Consider the following 16297-nt stretch of genomic DNA (forward strand, 5'->3'; position numbering starts at 1 on the left):
GCATCCTACATGGCGGTGAAAAGGGCATTAAGAGATTCTGGAATCCAATATTTACTCCTATTCCCAGCCAGGATGAGAGTAATGCAGGAGGGCCACAGCACATTTTTTGTAGACGCCGGAGGAGGCCTGAGAATGATTAGAGGTACATAAGACAGAAGGGAACTCTGGGTCCTCGCCCGTGGCATCACACAGACGGAGGCGCAGGGGAGTGAGGAGACCCCGGAACAGATCACACACGGGAACCAGACCAACAACGGCACAGAAGGACCTGGCTAGAAGATCAGCCTTGGACACTGTAGCGCCACTGCAACAGGGAAAAATGACAGCTGGGGCCAGTGGTGGGGACTCGGATCACCGAACTTACTCCACGGACTAGGACTCCCATCATTCTGATGGGGCCCCTATAGTGACCTCACAAACAGCAGATGACTTGTAGGGAGTGGAAGAAGAAGGTTGTTGGGCCTTCCTCTTGGGGCGTGATGTGGTTAAGGGCCTATAGGCAATAAAGGCCCCCAACCTGGATTCTCAACCAACATCACCAAATGGCGAGAACTCGACATGACTTAACGTTACTGTTTTGTTCACTGAGTGTAAACTGGACAACCGGTTGTTGAAGGATTACCCTGGGAAGTGGGAGTTGGGGTTTGATGTTTTTGTTACATTTCATGCGCAGGGTGGTCAGTTTCCCTGGAATCATTATACATGGCACGACTGAGACATGAAAGAGTGACGAGAAGTTGCGGACACTGGAGGGTGTGAGGATCCTTATTGACTCAGTTACCGCATATCGATGGAATACAAGCTGATAACTTGGAATATCTGGGGGATGGGATCAGCAGGGTCCTCACCACACAGGAGGTGGATAAACTGAGGCATAGATAGAGGGGACAGCTCTTTGCCACTGCACACTCTGCATTTGCGAGGGGGGCACTGATTTGGGTCAGGCCTGGGGTCCCATTTGAGGCCCTCTCTATAGATCTGGATCCAGACGGTAGATATGTCATAGTAGAGGGTAGGCTGCAAGGTAGGCTCATACTGCTGAGCTGTATATATGTGCCTAACCAGGAGCAGACCTCCTTTTGGCAAACATTCTCGGGCGAATGGCTAGGTGCTCTGGGGACCGCGTCTTGATTGGGGGTGATTTTAATTGTGTATTGGACCTGGGAATGGACCGCTCCTTTCCTCCCATGTCTGGAGCGGGGGCGCATAAAATGGTGGAGAATCTCGGAGAGTGGTTGAGACACTGGGGAGTAGAAGACGTATGGCGGTTACAGTACCCGCAGCTCCAAGACTACTCATTTTACTCAGGGCTACATCACCTACACACCAGAATAGACCAGGTGGTGTGCTCGGTCTCTATTACACACAAAATAGTTTTTTCTGAGTATTTGGGCCGTACGATGTCAGACCATAGCCCATTACTGGTCACCTGGTGGAGATCAGAGATGAGGGCCACCATGTCGACATGGAGACTTCAGCTGAGGGCGCTGGAGGACCCAGTGTACAGAGAGGAGCTCCGGCCACACCTTAGGGAACACATTAGGATTAATAAGGGTTCCACTGGGTCCCGGAGTATGGAATGGGAGACAATCAAGGTAGTGACCAGGGGCCCTTGCATGGGGCAGTCGGTGGGGATCAGACAAACGCTTGTTAGTGAACTGACTAAGCTAGAAAAAGACCTTCATGACAGAAAGGTTAAACAGGGAGCGGCCCCAGAAGCCAACCGTAGACTATTCAAGGCTAGAGAGGCATTTCACCAGACACTAGAAAGATTAGATGCCACGATTACCCGAAGCACATTATGTGCGTATAGGCTGAGGAGGGCAGGGCGGGCAGATTACTTGCTTGGTTGGTACAACCCACGGGAGGAAACGTCCCAATAACGAGGGGTGGCTAGGGACCAGGTGTACACACCACCTGAGATTAATGATGATTTCCAATCCTATTACATGACTCTTACAGGCACCCTGGGAACGACTTGCCTCAGATGTTGGGGGATCAGCTGGAGTCCCTTCCGTTGGTTGGCCTCGGGTTGGACGATAGGGGTCATCTGGGGGAACCGATCTGCCTGGAGGAAGTGAAAACTGCTATTACACAGCTGGCTGCGGGTAAAACTCTGGGCATGGGTGGGCTACCCATGGAGTACTATAAGACATACATGGACATCCTGGCCCTGTATTGGTTGATCTTTATGCTGACGCCTTTGAGACTGGCATTCTTCCGGGGACCCTGAGGGAGGCGCTGGTGGTTCCGCTACCCAAGACAAAATCCACCGAGAGATCGGTGACTGATTTCCACCCTCTGTCCATGCTGAATTGTGATTTGAAAATCCTCAGCAAGGCGCTGGCTAATAGGCTGTTGCAACATATTCCCGTTCTTATTCACAGGGATCAGAATGGTTTTGTGCCCACAAGTAGCACCTCCCTGAACCTTAGACAGCTATTTGCGTACTGCTCCGGCCATTAGAGGAGCAGCGTCCTGAGGCTATGCTCCTATCGGTAGACCTATAAAAAGCATTTGATTGAGTGAGATGGGACTATCTTCGAGCATTGATAATAAGAATGTGGATGGGAGAGAACTGGGTACGCTGGGTCGAGCTGTTATACCATCGACCAGTGGCCAGGGTGCGAGTGGGGGGAAACGGTATCTGAATCCTACCCCATATGCCGTGGCACCAGACCGGGCTGTCCCCTATCGCCCTCATTGTTTGCGATTCCCATTGAGCCCTTGGTGGCGCAGTTCCGAGTGGAGAGGCGGGGTAGGGGAGTAATGTTGAACCGGAAAGAAAACATTATACCGCTCTATGCAGATGATCTGCTGATATATTTGCAGGACGGTTGGGTCTGGGATTCCATGGGCACTGGTGCTGCTTGAGGGTTTTGGTGTACGATCAGGTCTCAGGGTGAGAAGAGGAAGACGCATGTTTTTCTGCTATCTGACGGTGCTGGACGCCCATCCGCATGCCCTGCTGATCTCCATTGGTCGCCACGCTCTTTTCTGTACTTGGGCATTCAGATCTTCAACAATATGTGTGACCTGAGCGATGGGAATTTGGGAGCGGCTCTCCACTCTTTACAATCTGCTGTGCAGTTATGGCACTCTCTGAGAATCCCAATGATGGCCCAGATGGCCTTGTCTAAAATGATCATGTTATCGCACCTCCTCTATTACTTCACGGACCTACCGGTGACTATTCCAGGTAGCTGGTTTAGGGAACTGAATGTGCTCCTTAGGGGGCTCTTATGGGATGGGGGACGTCAGCGGTCATCACTCTCTACTCTTTGAGGGAATACTGAGATCGTTTGTGGGACTAGTGGAGGAGGATGGGATCCCGGGGGGACAATTTCTGATGTACCAAATGCTGGTCCTAGCTGTACGACGATTATGGTCCACAATAAACGCGGAGCCGGGAACCCATGCCTTATTGCATTTACGGGGGGAGGACAGTCGTCTGGTCACTACAATTTACAAGGCTTCCATTGATACTACATTGAAGCTCCTACAGACTCTGGCGGTGAAATGGGAGGAGACAGGGGGTAGAGAATTACCAGATACAGAGTTGCAGAGAGCATTAACATATCCTCAGACAGTATCCAGAAACACACAATTCAAATACATTCAATACAACTATATTCACAGAACATACCTCACCCCATATAGACTCAGAGTGATATATGGGGGGGGGGGGCAGGGATTCCCCCAGATGTCAGGTGGGGGACCCGGACTTTCACCATATGGTTTGGGACTGCCCCAGCATACAAGGGGGATGGATGAGAGTATTGGAGGACTTGGGAGAGATCCTTGGCACTCGGCTACACATGAGCCCTCTCCTGTGCTTGGTGGGACTACACAAGAGACCTGCATCTAAGAGAGTGGGTAGTAGGTTTTTGGATATTGCACTGGTCTTGTTTAGGCATGGAAAAGCAATGACCTGGAGGTCCCAGGCGGGACCGGAATTGGAGGACTGGAAAACTGATGTCTCGGTATGGACCCAAGCCGAACTTCAAGCTCTGCAGAGGGAGGAGGCACAAGGGATTAGGACCCAAATTTTGTCCCCGTTGTGGAAAGAAATAATGGAGGCCTGGGAGGACTGGAGGCGAGGGTGGGGGAGGACAAAGGAGTGTAGGAATGACAGAATGCTAGGGGAGGAGATGGAGGCGAGGAATGATGGGGGAGGGGGGATCCAGGAGGACAGGCATGAGCACGGGGGTCACGAGTGGAGATGTATTAACTTGCAGCGAAGGGTGGACTCTGAGGAGGGAAGGGAGATCCTGACACCCCTCTGGACAGGAAGTATGATTCTAATTGAGACCTGGAGGGTCCCTTTCGGAACGGGGGAAACCACACAACGAGAAAGAGGCAGGAGGACGCTTAAGCTGACCCCAACAGTAGAGCCATCTAGATGCATTAGCAAGAATGGGTCTCAAATGACACCACTTAATCCACCCGCGCGCTGTTTTTTTTCAGTAGTTACCTTTTAGCTATCTTGTTGTTTAGATGGTTTACAGTTTAAATTGGGATACCGAGTGCACAGGTAGAACCAGGACACGAGAATGGATGGGAAGCATTGATGGCAGGTACAGGTGGATGATTAGTACAATGACTAGCTGAATAAAGCAATGACCCTGTCATAACCATGACCTGAATGTATAAAATGAGTCCTTACTTATGGATTGTATTGAATAACGTACATATGTATTAATGATTACAAAATGACGTGAAAAACCAATAAACAAAATTTTAAAAAAAGAGTGCTTTGCTTGTCTCTCTCCGGTGCTCCACTGACCCTACACCCTACAAGGTTTTTCTTTTGCCTTTTTTCTTTTTTAGCAATCGTCTTCGTGTCTTCGTAATGCCATATTTGTGTGTATAGTACTTTCGGAGGTTGTATACCTCCGCTTTTTCCCCCCACACCCTTTTTTTCTCTTTTTTCTGTCCTCTCTTCTACTTTGCTTCTCCTTTTTTGATATGCCTTGTTTTTTTATATGTCAGCAAAACTCTCAAGGACACACTGAAAATTCATTCTGATGTCTTACAGGACAAACTACTCACCTTTTCTCAGAAAATTTCGCTGTTGTAGCTCTCTTGGTACGGTTGTTTATATATTATCAAAATTATGCTCCTTCCTATTTTCAACTTCTTTCTGATGCTGCTTCCTATAAACATACCCAGGAGTGTTTTGGGTCAATTGACAAGATTCTCTTCAAATGTTTTGGACATGACAAATCACTGGAATCTCTTTCTCAAAATTAAAACTTCTCAAGACCCTAGGGGAGATTGATTTTTGTGATTTTCTTAACTACCACAGGGCTTTTGACATCAAGCAACTTCAAATCTTTATTTTTACATTGCTTGGTGCTCCCTAGAAAGGACGGTTCTCTCTGTAAAAGGCTATGTTATCACCCTTCTCTCGCCAATACATTCTTTCTATACCCAACCCTCCCAAATCTTGGCTACCTATCACTTTATCTCATGCTTGCACACTACTGAAACCCTATTTTCCTCTAGCCCTCACCCATATTAGTCAATTCTTCAACAGTCTTATTTGGCATAATAATCTACTCAAGAAGCATGGAAGGACTATATGTGGGAAAGCATGGATGAATACAAGTACTCTTCTCATCTCACAACTATATAATTCAGGTTCTACTATTCCATTTTCCAAGTTATCATCCAGGGAAAACTTCCCACCTCTTATGCATTCTTAGTATCACAATCTCTGTACTCTGGTTCAAACTACTCTCAACCAGTATTTTCCTACTGATACCTGCCCTCTCAGATCATCTCCTCACCCAATTGCAACATCTATTCATCCTCAGCAGCCTGCATATACAAACTTTTCAGAACATCTGATCCAAGTAGAGTTAAAACACCTACGGAAACATTTTGGGAATCAGATTTTGGTTTCATTTGGCCAACCTCTATGTGGGACAGAATATGGAGCAAAATACACTACACTGCTCGCAAAGCCAGTCTGACTCAAACATATCTTTTTGCAACAGACTTTTTTGCAATCCTTCTCATCTTTTTAAGCTCAAACTAGCATGCCAAGATACTTGTTGCCATTGCTACACTCACTCTGGTAAATATTTTGATATGTTCTTCCCCTGTTCAGCTACGTCTACTTTCTGTTTTTTTATGGGGAATCACATCAGAGTCGTTACCCAGATTCACATACTACTCTCACATGATTTACTCTTCCAGGGCAGCTCACACAATGTTTAGAGTTCTTATAGAATGCTTGGAAATTGTGCTAATGTTCTGCTCTCCATTGCTGCTTCTGTTATTACATTCAATTAGAAATCTACAGATTATAGTCTCTTCAATGTTGGTGGAATCTAGTGTGTTTTCACCATAGACTTTATAGGTATAAACCTGGCTCAATGCAGTTATCTGTCAAGCATCACCAGCTTTTGTTTCAACTCATTAAATACTTGCCACTTACTGCTAAAGGGACTGAGCCCTCCTTTTCACATGACTGTACAATTAATATGTGACATCTTTCATCAGACACTTGTATACAACTATCATTTTTATATAATATTTTCTCTCTGCTGTCCTGTTTGTTTATTTTGTATAACTAAAAGGCTGCAAGTTTATTTATATTTATAGTTTATTCCCCTTTTCTCACTTCTAAATTCCCCCTCTTTACTCTTCTTCTCTTTCCTCCTTATTCAAAAGCTTATTGTCTAATCTCACATTGATATTCTTCTCCTGAACTCTTATGTTTTCTATTATGATTCAAGTATAATATTTTCTCAGATTGTGAAAGTTTAAAGCTCACAATCTGTAAATGCACTGTTTTTTTATTTATCAAGCTGTTCGCTCAATAAAAAGTAGAATGGGTGGTAACATTTTATGCTTAAAAAACGGTCTCTTGTTTAACAGTGTCACATGAAACATAGAGTTCTTTAAATAAAGTGCCGACCACTTCTGTCTCTGTTGCTAATAATCCTGTATTCTGTCCTAATTAGAAATGGTATCATTGTTTCCTAGTCCAAGGGCACTCATTGTTTCTCTATTCACCTTTTTATCCCCCAAGCAGTCAATTTAATGATAGTAGACCAATGCTCTTCCCTTATATAGTGCAAGTCTGGTTCACAAGCTATTTTGTTTAAAAAACAGAAAGGTAGAAGTGACTTATGAAATGCAGACTAGTGAGCCCGAAGGGGCGACGAATAGGCATTAAATCTATGGTCATAATGGACTGATGTAAGTGACTGACGTTACCTACCTTTTCTTGACTGTCAGATTTGATATGTTAATAGCTTACTCAGCTTTTAGTAGGAGGAGTTTCTTTATACTAGGTCCTGAGGAAGCGTCATTGGATCCATGTGGACCGCTGAGACGTGAAACATGTCGACCCCATTCTTGAGGTGGGTTTTGTAATTTCCTGACCCCCCATTACAAGACAGATAGTCAGAGAGTGGTTGATCATTATCTCTGTCCCACTCTCGTGACAAATATTTTAATCTTGGCCTCTACCCTATACAAATAGAATAAAGTTAATCATACAGTTAGGGTTCTGAACCAATTTTAATTTCCGTTTTCAACCCACCTCTGTGTCTTCCCCTTGATTTTTTTGAGGGTGAGTGTGGCATCATCGAGAAAAGATCTCCGGCAAAGAGCCCCCCGTTGGGTGGTGCCCGTCAGACATTGCAGCGCCAGTCTGACGAGGAGCCTGTCCGATGATGAAGCATGACACCCAACTGGGTGTGTGAGGACTCGTGCTCCTAACTAATAGGATCCCATAGCACTTGCCTTACAGTCCCCTGGTTTTTTCTCAGGAACAGTGTATCACATTATTAGTAACTTGTACAGGAGGACATACACTGGACCTTGAATCCTCCTAATCCCCCTATTCTTGACTTGCTCCACAGTGTACCTGAGCAGGTAGCTAACATCTCTGTGTTACAGGATGAAAAGATGATTCTGGGAATTTGTAAGTTTGTGCACAGGTTTTTATCAGTGTTTGTGTTTGTTGGTGTGTTTGTGTATGTTTGTGTGCGTCTGGTGCGTGTTTATGCTTGTATCCTTATGGATATCTCTGTTTGTGTCTATGTCTGCATGGGTCCTGTGCTCACTGCGACACTGGATTCAAGTTAGCCTGGCTGATAAAGGGTGATACCCTGAAACCGGTCACAGGATGCTTGTTTCTGGTCCAGCCAGGACCTGGCTTGGTAATTCGGGCTGGACTGTTCCCCTGGGAAACAGGGTCAAGACTGATTTGCATATGGCTGGTTCCAAACTTGCATGGCGTAGTGGGCAAAAAACGATGGATTAAACCGAGATCTTTTTGACTGTCAGGGAATGTTTGCATTATTCAGCATTCTGTCGATCATCTGTTCTTTTTGCTTTTGTCGCCCTAAGTGGGAAGGGTATGCCCAGGTGTGGGTCTCGTGCTCAATGCTTCACTGAATTCAAGCTATCCTGGCTGATGAAAGGTAATATCCTGAAACCAGTCCCAGGATGCTTGTTTATGGTCTAGGGAGGACCTTGCTTGGCAGTTCAGACTGGACTATTCTCATGTTGAACAGGGTCAAGACTGATTTGTATATAGCTGGGTCCAAACTGGTGTGATGTAGGGGGCAAAAAAGTGATGGATTAAACCCAGATCTTTGTGACTGGGGTGAATGTTTGTATTGTTCAGCATTCCTTCCATCATCTGTTCTTTTTGCTTATGTCGGCATTGTGTCAGCGTATTGATGTGCCTCTGTATGTGGTTGTGAGCTTTTTGTCAGTCCAGAGTGTATATAGCTGTGCATGCATGTCTGTGTGTTTCTGTCTGTGTCTTTCTCTTGTGGTGCCCAAGTGGATGTTCACTGATTCTTCTTGTGTCTCTGTGTGTGTTTCCATGTATGTGAGACTATCTTTTAGCAGTACATAAAACATACAAACTTGAATAATCTTTCAGTTCAATTCTTACAAGTGTTCGTCACAGACAATTATTGCAGAGGAGTGCGTTTTACTGTGTTGTTCTGTTTGCATGGGTGGAAGAGGTCATGTTGGTATCTGCAAATGCATTGGAATGAATTGGTTAAGGTAGGTTTTCTTATTGAGATTCCCAAAAATATTCATCTAAAGCTACTGGCTTGCTGCTTGAGGTGAGTGACTCTATTGTAATGAAGCAAGACTTTCAGAGTAACTCTTCATATCTCTAAACTCAAATCTTATGTGATGAAAGGCACACATATTCTAGAAAGTTGTTTCCATTCTTTTCTTTCTATCTGTTGCTCTCTTCAACTGTACTGTCTGCAGCCACACACACAATTTCTTTCTTTTATCTTAATTTGTTGAAAGTGAAGGAGAATATTCACTATTATTACACTCAACGTGGCACAGGAACTTGCAGCGGGCTGTTTCCCGAAAGGGAGAGAGCAGAGATGCTCCACATTTACAAAGATATGGAATATTTCTGCTCTCTCTCGCTGGCACATTGTGTGCTCCCCAGAGCCACCGATGGCACTCTTGCACCATAGGCAGAATTGTTTTTATGTAGGAAGGCAGATTTTTCTGCACAAAAACAATTCAAAGAGGCATTTTCCTCTTTCTATGCATGATGCAGAACGCATCGAAAGAGGAAATAAAGACTTTTCTCTTCACTATGATATCCTCTAGGAAGCATGCCAATTTTATGCAATGTCAAGTTTACAACCCTTTGGAAATTTATAATTGCCTCAAAGGCACATGCTTCACTCACAGAATGCCTCCCAGCTCGAAATGTAATGTAATGAAGCGCAAGCTGCTGCCTTGATTCACATTTGTTTTACAAAGCCATACAATGTAGCGCAAATCGCCCTTTGCATGGCCTTGTAAATATTACTGAAGCCTTTGCTGTGTTCTTGCATCACCTTGTGAGACACATGGGCAATGCAAAGGCTTGGTAAATCTACGTGGAAGTTTTGTTCATGTTTAATATTTTCTGACCCAAACTGGTAATCATATAGATGTTCCGTGAGTTTGATTGGGAAGGGAATTCAAAGATCTCTCCCATTAAAAAATGCAGACATGTTTAAGCACAGACAGTTGTTTATTCTTCATTGTATCCCATATGAGTTTACACTCAGAGCGTGTTCCCTCTAAGTCCACTGTTATTTTCCACGGAATTCAAGACAGAGGGGCAGATTTATGAAAAATGCCCCCCTAACACCACCATGTGTGTGCTGTATTTAATATACAGTGCACCATGGCGGTAGTTAGGAAACTGGCATCATAATTTGTTATGCTAGTTCGGCGCTTTCCAGGATTAGTGTAAAAAAGTTTGACGCTAATCCTGCAAAGCCCATTGAGGCCCATTGTAAACAATGGTGTGCCTCCTTTTAACGCCTGCTCTGAGCAGGCATTAAGAGTTCTGTAGAAAAATGACGCCCCCTTACGGGGGAGCACCACCTTTGCATACATTATGCCTGGGGCAGGCATAACGTAGCGCAAAGTGTTAGAAAGTGGTGCAATGCATGCATTGCGCCACTTTGTAAATTTGCCTCTTCGATTTTGGCCTTTTGGGTCATATTAGCGTTTACAAAATTATGTCAATGTGGTACATGGAGGGGCCAGCGCTCTTACATCAGCCCCAGAGTTTTATAATCACGGAGTGAACTATTTAAGCCACTGACAACAATTAACGATCATTCAGTCGTGGGTATATCTCGAGAACTGTGATAAAGACAGACCCAGAGATCTGAAAATAAAAGGTTGCGGTCTGCTTCCTATTCCCTTCTCTCCTTTCAACTATAACCTTAACTTGCTTGCAAACAAGACACTGAGAAGTGGGGTACAATCCTGTTTCCCACCATCACTGCAAAGGGAGCTCTCTTCCATACACACCAGTGGCCCCTCCCTTGCTTCTGTCTCCCCGTGGCCTGATTGGTTTACTGGTTGCCGAATACAAATGGTTGCTCCACCCTGCTCAGGGGATTGTTTATATGCTTCCCCAGGCCTTTGCACTACAAGGAGGCTAATTTTAGCCATCTTCCTTACATTTGAGACAGGATGTGTCCACACCTAAGGGCATCGCATTGCCTTGCCCAGTCTGCCAGGCTGATGGCCCATTTCTTCTATATAGAGTAGGGTGAATTGTCATGTTTTCTCTGGTGGAGTCCCCACTCCTTTTCCTACGAGAACCTTAAATCACTGATGCCTTGGCTGGGATCAATATTTAAGTCATCTCTAAGAGTTCATTTACTAATGAAGCCATTCAGCTGAAAGTGTAATACCAAGATCAGCCCGAACACGTTTTTAAATCACCAATGCAAGAAGAACATACTAGTCAACACCGCTGCTACTGGGATGATATAAAAAGACAAACACCAGCAAAAGACACATTCGGCTCAATTGCCCACAAAACTGCGAGGCTCCAGGAAGAAACAGCACTAGCTAGGCAGTCATAGGCGGAGTTCACCACTGTTTTGAGAGGAAGTCCATAGAGACACTGCAGAGAGGAGACGCCAAGACAAACACAAGTACAAAATACGTTTCGCTCTATTGATAGAGGACCCTTCACGCCCCTAGAAGAGAAACCAGGCCAGGCTGCCGGAAGCGATGTTCTTTACTGCTTTGAAAGGAAGAAAGTTTGCAGAACATCATTAACACTCTGCATTTTAAAAACAAAAGGTGAGCATTCACTAGCAAGACAAAATTAACTACATATAAAAGCTCCCTTTTTTGGATACAATAAGTTTGAAGTAGAACAAAATGTAATTCATCCATTTTTTCTGGCGCAAAAAACAGTAAAACGCATACAAAGCATGAGCAACAGAATAAAGGTACGCCTCAAAAAAGCACTCCGATTTTTCCTAAATTGTTATCTTTTTTAATAAAAAAAAAGATAAAAAGGTACTTTGACTGTGATACTCTTTGACAGACGTCTTTGATCCTTAGAGATTGTTATTCACAACAGCACTTCGGGTGTCACCTCCTGTACCACTTTTCAATCCACTACATTAGAACCTCAGCATGTCTCCATAAAAGGCTACCTCATTTTTAAACACACAGACAGCACCAGGTTCTAGCTCTGGGGAAACCCCAAACCCTTTGACAAATATCTTTGAGAATGACAAAGACCTGTAACAGCGCCTGATAAAGACATGTGGAACTTATTTAAATGACGATCTAGTACTGCAGATGAATATGTGACAGAACAACTAGGTCCTAAACAACTATAGCCTAAACCACTACTGCTAAACAACTAAAAAGTCTCTACAACTAAGTACTGAACAACTACTGTCTGAACAACTACTGTGTCTGAATAACAATTGCCTGAACAACTAATATATATATATATATTCTAAACAACTTATAAACCATAAAAAACAAAAGGAAAACCTTACCTTAAAATTAGTTGTTCAGGCAATTGTTATTCAGACACAGTAGTTGTTCAGACAGTAGTTGTTCAGTACTTAGTTGTAGAGACTTTTTAGTTGTTTAGCAGTAGTGGTTCAGGCAAGTAGTGGTTTATACCTAGTTGTTCAGGATGTTTCCCACTGCAGATGTATGTCCTTATCCTCGTTGTTATCCTAAATAAAGGGACATTTAAAACAATAATAAAACATGCTCCCTAGACTTTCAATAAGTGTCTGAACTAGTATTACAACAATCAAACACACCATTTCTATGTATATCATTTTTTAACCTACACATTTTTCACATGTGCTCACCATCTCACATTTACTAAGCGTCATCTCTTATTTTGTGGTGGTTTTCGACCAAAACATGAAAAGTGGATGTATTTCTATGTGAATGTTTTGCGATTAAGCAATGTGACGATTTATATCACTCTGACTTGTAATGCATTGACAAAATAATACATTTTCATACAGCAGCGTGTGGTATTATATGAGTACTATTACTCATATATATAACTGATTGAAACATTAGTATCTTGTGAAAATATTGTGATTTAAATCACTAGTGTTACATATACATTTAACATGATAGTTTATATGTATTTGTGCTTGTCACTTTAATATAATTGTTAATATTGCCAGTTTATGCTGTTAGAATTACGGCTCTAGAAAGGGGGAGTTGGGAGTTGTCTGCCTTGGATATAGGCAGGGTACTGTGCGGTTCTCTCAATAAAAGTTTGGGAAATCTACTATGGACCCATTTCTCATGATTTCAACAGCTAGATTTTGTGAGTAAAATGTATATGCTAGCATCACAAATTGAAAGTCTATCCCATTCGCTCAAAAGGTCCCCAGCCCATTTTTGTTCTGAAGGGGTCCATAGAAGAGGCCCAAGAAACAAACAATATTTGGGATCAGCAGAAGAAAGATGGATCTCCTGTAGAAGTGCGTGCCAAGAGTTTAGTCATGTTATGTAATGCAGATTTGTAGAGTGCACTATCACCCGGGAGTGTATCCTGGTACTGAACAGGAGTGAGTCTAGGCACACCTAGGGAATAGTGGGGATACTAGCCAGATCTTCTGCTTCTTGTAGAATTCAAGAAGTGAGGCGGAGGCTCTTACGTGTAGAAGCCTGTTGTTCTACGCTTTAGGAGCAATGTAGGAGAAGGTTTGACTGCCAGATCCGATTTTCCATTTTGTGTGGTATTTATGCAAGTGGGAATCTGGATGAGCTGAACTGTCTGGAAGATTTGTCAAAGTGGATACGATTGGTAAGGTTTGCTGGACCAGTGTTATGTAGTGCCTTGAAAGTGTGGGTGAGGAGTTTGAATTGTGTTTGTATGTGAATGAGGAGCCAGGTGTAGTTTGATGTGAATGCAGTGTGGGAGGTTGAGAGTAATTCTAACTGCAGAGTTTTGAATGGTCTGCAGTCTTCTGGTGAGATTTGTGTTGAAACCGGCATAGAGAGTGTTCACATAATCCAACGTGCTTTTGACCATGGCATTCATGACTATTTTCTGCATGCTGATTGGGAGCCATTTAAAAATCTCCCTTGACCTCTTTAGAGTATGGAAGCATGAGGCAGTGACAACATTGACTTGGCGGTCATGTCAAGTTTGCTGTTGATGATGATCCTGAGATTCTTGGTGTGGGTGGTGGGGATGGATGATAGTCCTAGTTCTGTTGGCCAACAGGTGGAGTCCTGGAGTGATGTGCTCTTCCAGTAGATCATGCTTTCTGTCTTGTTGGTGTTCAGTTTTACACTGTTGATCTACATCCAGTGAACACTTTTAGTCTTGCAGGCATTAAACTTGATCCGATTACTGGGTTTTTTTCTCTGAGGGAGAGAATGAGATGCATGTCATTGGCATAGATAAGGATGCTGAAATCTTGAGAGTGATGAAGCTGGCTTGAGGAATCATGTATATGTGGAAGAGGGTCATGCTTAAGGAGGATCCTTGTGGAACTGGGCAGATGAGGTTGCGGGCATCCAAGTTGTACAGTGACAGGCTGACTGACTGGGTTCTTCCAGTCATCAAGGAACATATCAATCGGAGTGTGTATCCTGGTATTGTGATGTTGTGTGGGCATTGGATGAGGATGGGGTGGGCGACCGTGTAAAATGCTGCAGGGAGGTCCATGAAGATGTGGGCTGCTACTGTGTCTCTTCTGTCCAGTGTCATGCAGAAGTCTTCTGTGGCAGCGATGAGGGCATTTTCCATGTTGTGTTTGGGTCTGAAACCAGACTGAGTGGTGTCAAGTAGTTGGTGGTCATTGATGTATTAAGTGAGGTGTCTGTTGATGATTTCTTTTAGATCCTAACTGGGAATGGTAGCAAGGAGACCCGTCTGTAGTTGGTGAGCATTGAAGGGTCTGAAGAAGGTGTTCCTAACAATAACCCTCTGTGAGCTACCCTCTTTTAACCTGGGAGGCTTTGAGTACTTATACAGCAAATGGCTTTATGCCCAGCTCTTCTCTCATTGCCATTTGAAAAAGGATAGCATTTTAGCTTTTAACAAAAGACACATCCTTCATCTTCTGCTTTGAAAATCCTGGCTCAAAGTGATCATGTTATCCTCTCCATGCCCCTCCAGCAAGGATAAATAAAAATTTTATTTCAGATGTTAGGAGAAAGATGGAGCAAATGATCTGTCAATGCTCATTAGGTAAATGTATTACTCCCCATGCAAGGCTATCAATGATTGACAAAGGTTTGCTGATGGAGCATCCTGAGGTAAGATCTCGCATTGACAGGTATGCAACACTGTAGAGGGCTCAAAGACTTCTTCCAACAACATACACTGTAACAGTCCTGATGTGGAAGTTGTTATATATGACAGTAAGTGCCCAATTGACAAAGTTAAACCTAGACATGAAGTCTAAGTTTAGGCCTGAAGTCTAAGTTTAGACTTAAACTCTAAGGGCCCAATTAACAAAGGTAAACATAGACCTGGAGTCTAAGTTTAGATCTGAAGTCTAAGGACCCAATTCACAAAGGTGAACCTTTTTGAATTAGGCCCTTAGACTTTAAGTCTAAACTTAGACTTCAAGTCTAAGTGTGACTTTGTAAACTTGGCACTTAGGCTTCAGGTTTAAACCTAAATTTCAGATTTAAACTTCTTGTAGAGCTTACATTTAGCCACCATTTTAGTTTTCTTTGTAACTTAGAATCTTTTTTTTATAAACAGTGGTTGTTAGAAATGGGGTCTCTGGTTGGCAGTCAGTTTGCACTTGGTCCAAGCAAGGACCTTCACTCTAGTCGGGGCAATTGAGATGCTCACTCAAGATAACCCTTGCCTGCCCCCTTGGTAGCTTGGCACAAGCAGCCAGGCTTATCTCAGAAGCAAAATGTAAAGTATTTGTACCAACAAACACAGTAATACAGTGAAAACACTACAAAATAGGCACCACATCAGTTAAAAAAATAGGTGATATTTATCTAAGTCAAACAATATCAAAAGAACAAAAATCCAACATACACAAGTCAGGATATGAATTTTCAAAAGAATATGAGTCTTACTCCATAGAAAACAATGGAAACGTTGGTTTTACACAAAGTACCTGTTTTGCATAAAAAATAAAGTCGCACGGGAGAGCGTGCGTTGGAAATGTCAGCGATGCGTCGATTCCTTACTTGCAAGTGAACATGTGCATCGTTTCTTCTCCAGTCGGGTAGGCGATGCTTCATTTTTCTCCCTCGCAACAGAGCGATGCGTTGATTTCTCGTTGATCCGCACCGGTTCACGATGACTTTGATAAGCAGGGACGATGCGTGAGAAATCCAGTGTTAGAAAACCATGCTGCGTGGAGTTTGCATTGTGCAGCTGCAAGCGGGTGTTGCATCATTGCTCCAGTCACGATGCATTGATCTCCCAGCCGCAATGCAGGTGGAGCATCGATTTTTGCCGTGAAGTGGGTGGCGAGTCATTTATCAGCTGCGTTGCAAATGGTGCGTC

Source organism: Pleurodeles waltl, chromosome 3_1 (assembly GCF_031143425.1).
Source record: "Pleurodeles waltl isolate 20211129_DDA chromosome 3_1, aPleWal1.hap1.20221129, whole genome shotgun sequence".
Lineage (NCBI taxonomy): Eukaryota > Metazoa > Chordata > Amphibia > Caudata > Salamandridae > Pleurodeles > Pleurodeles waltl.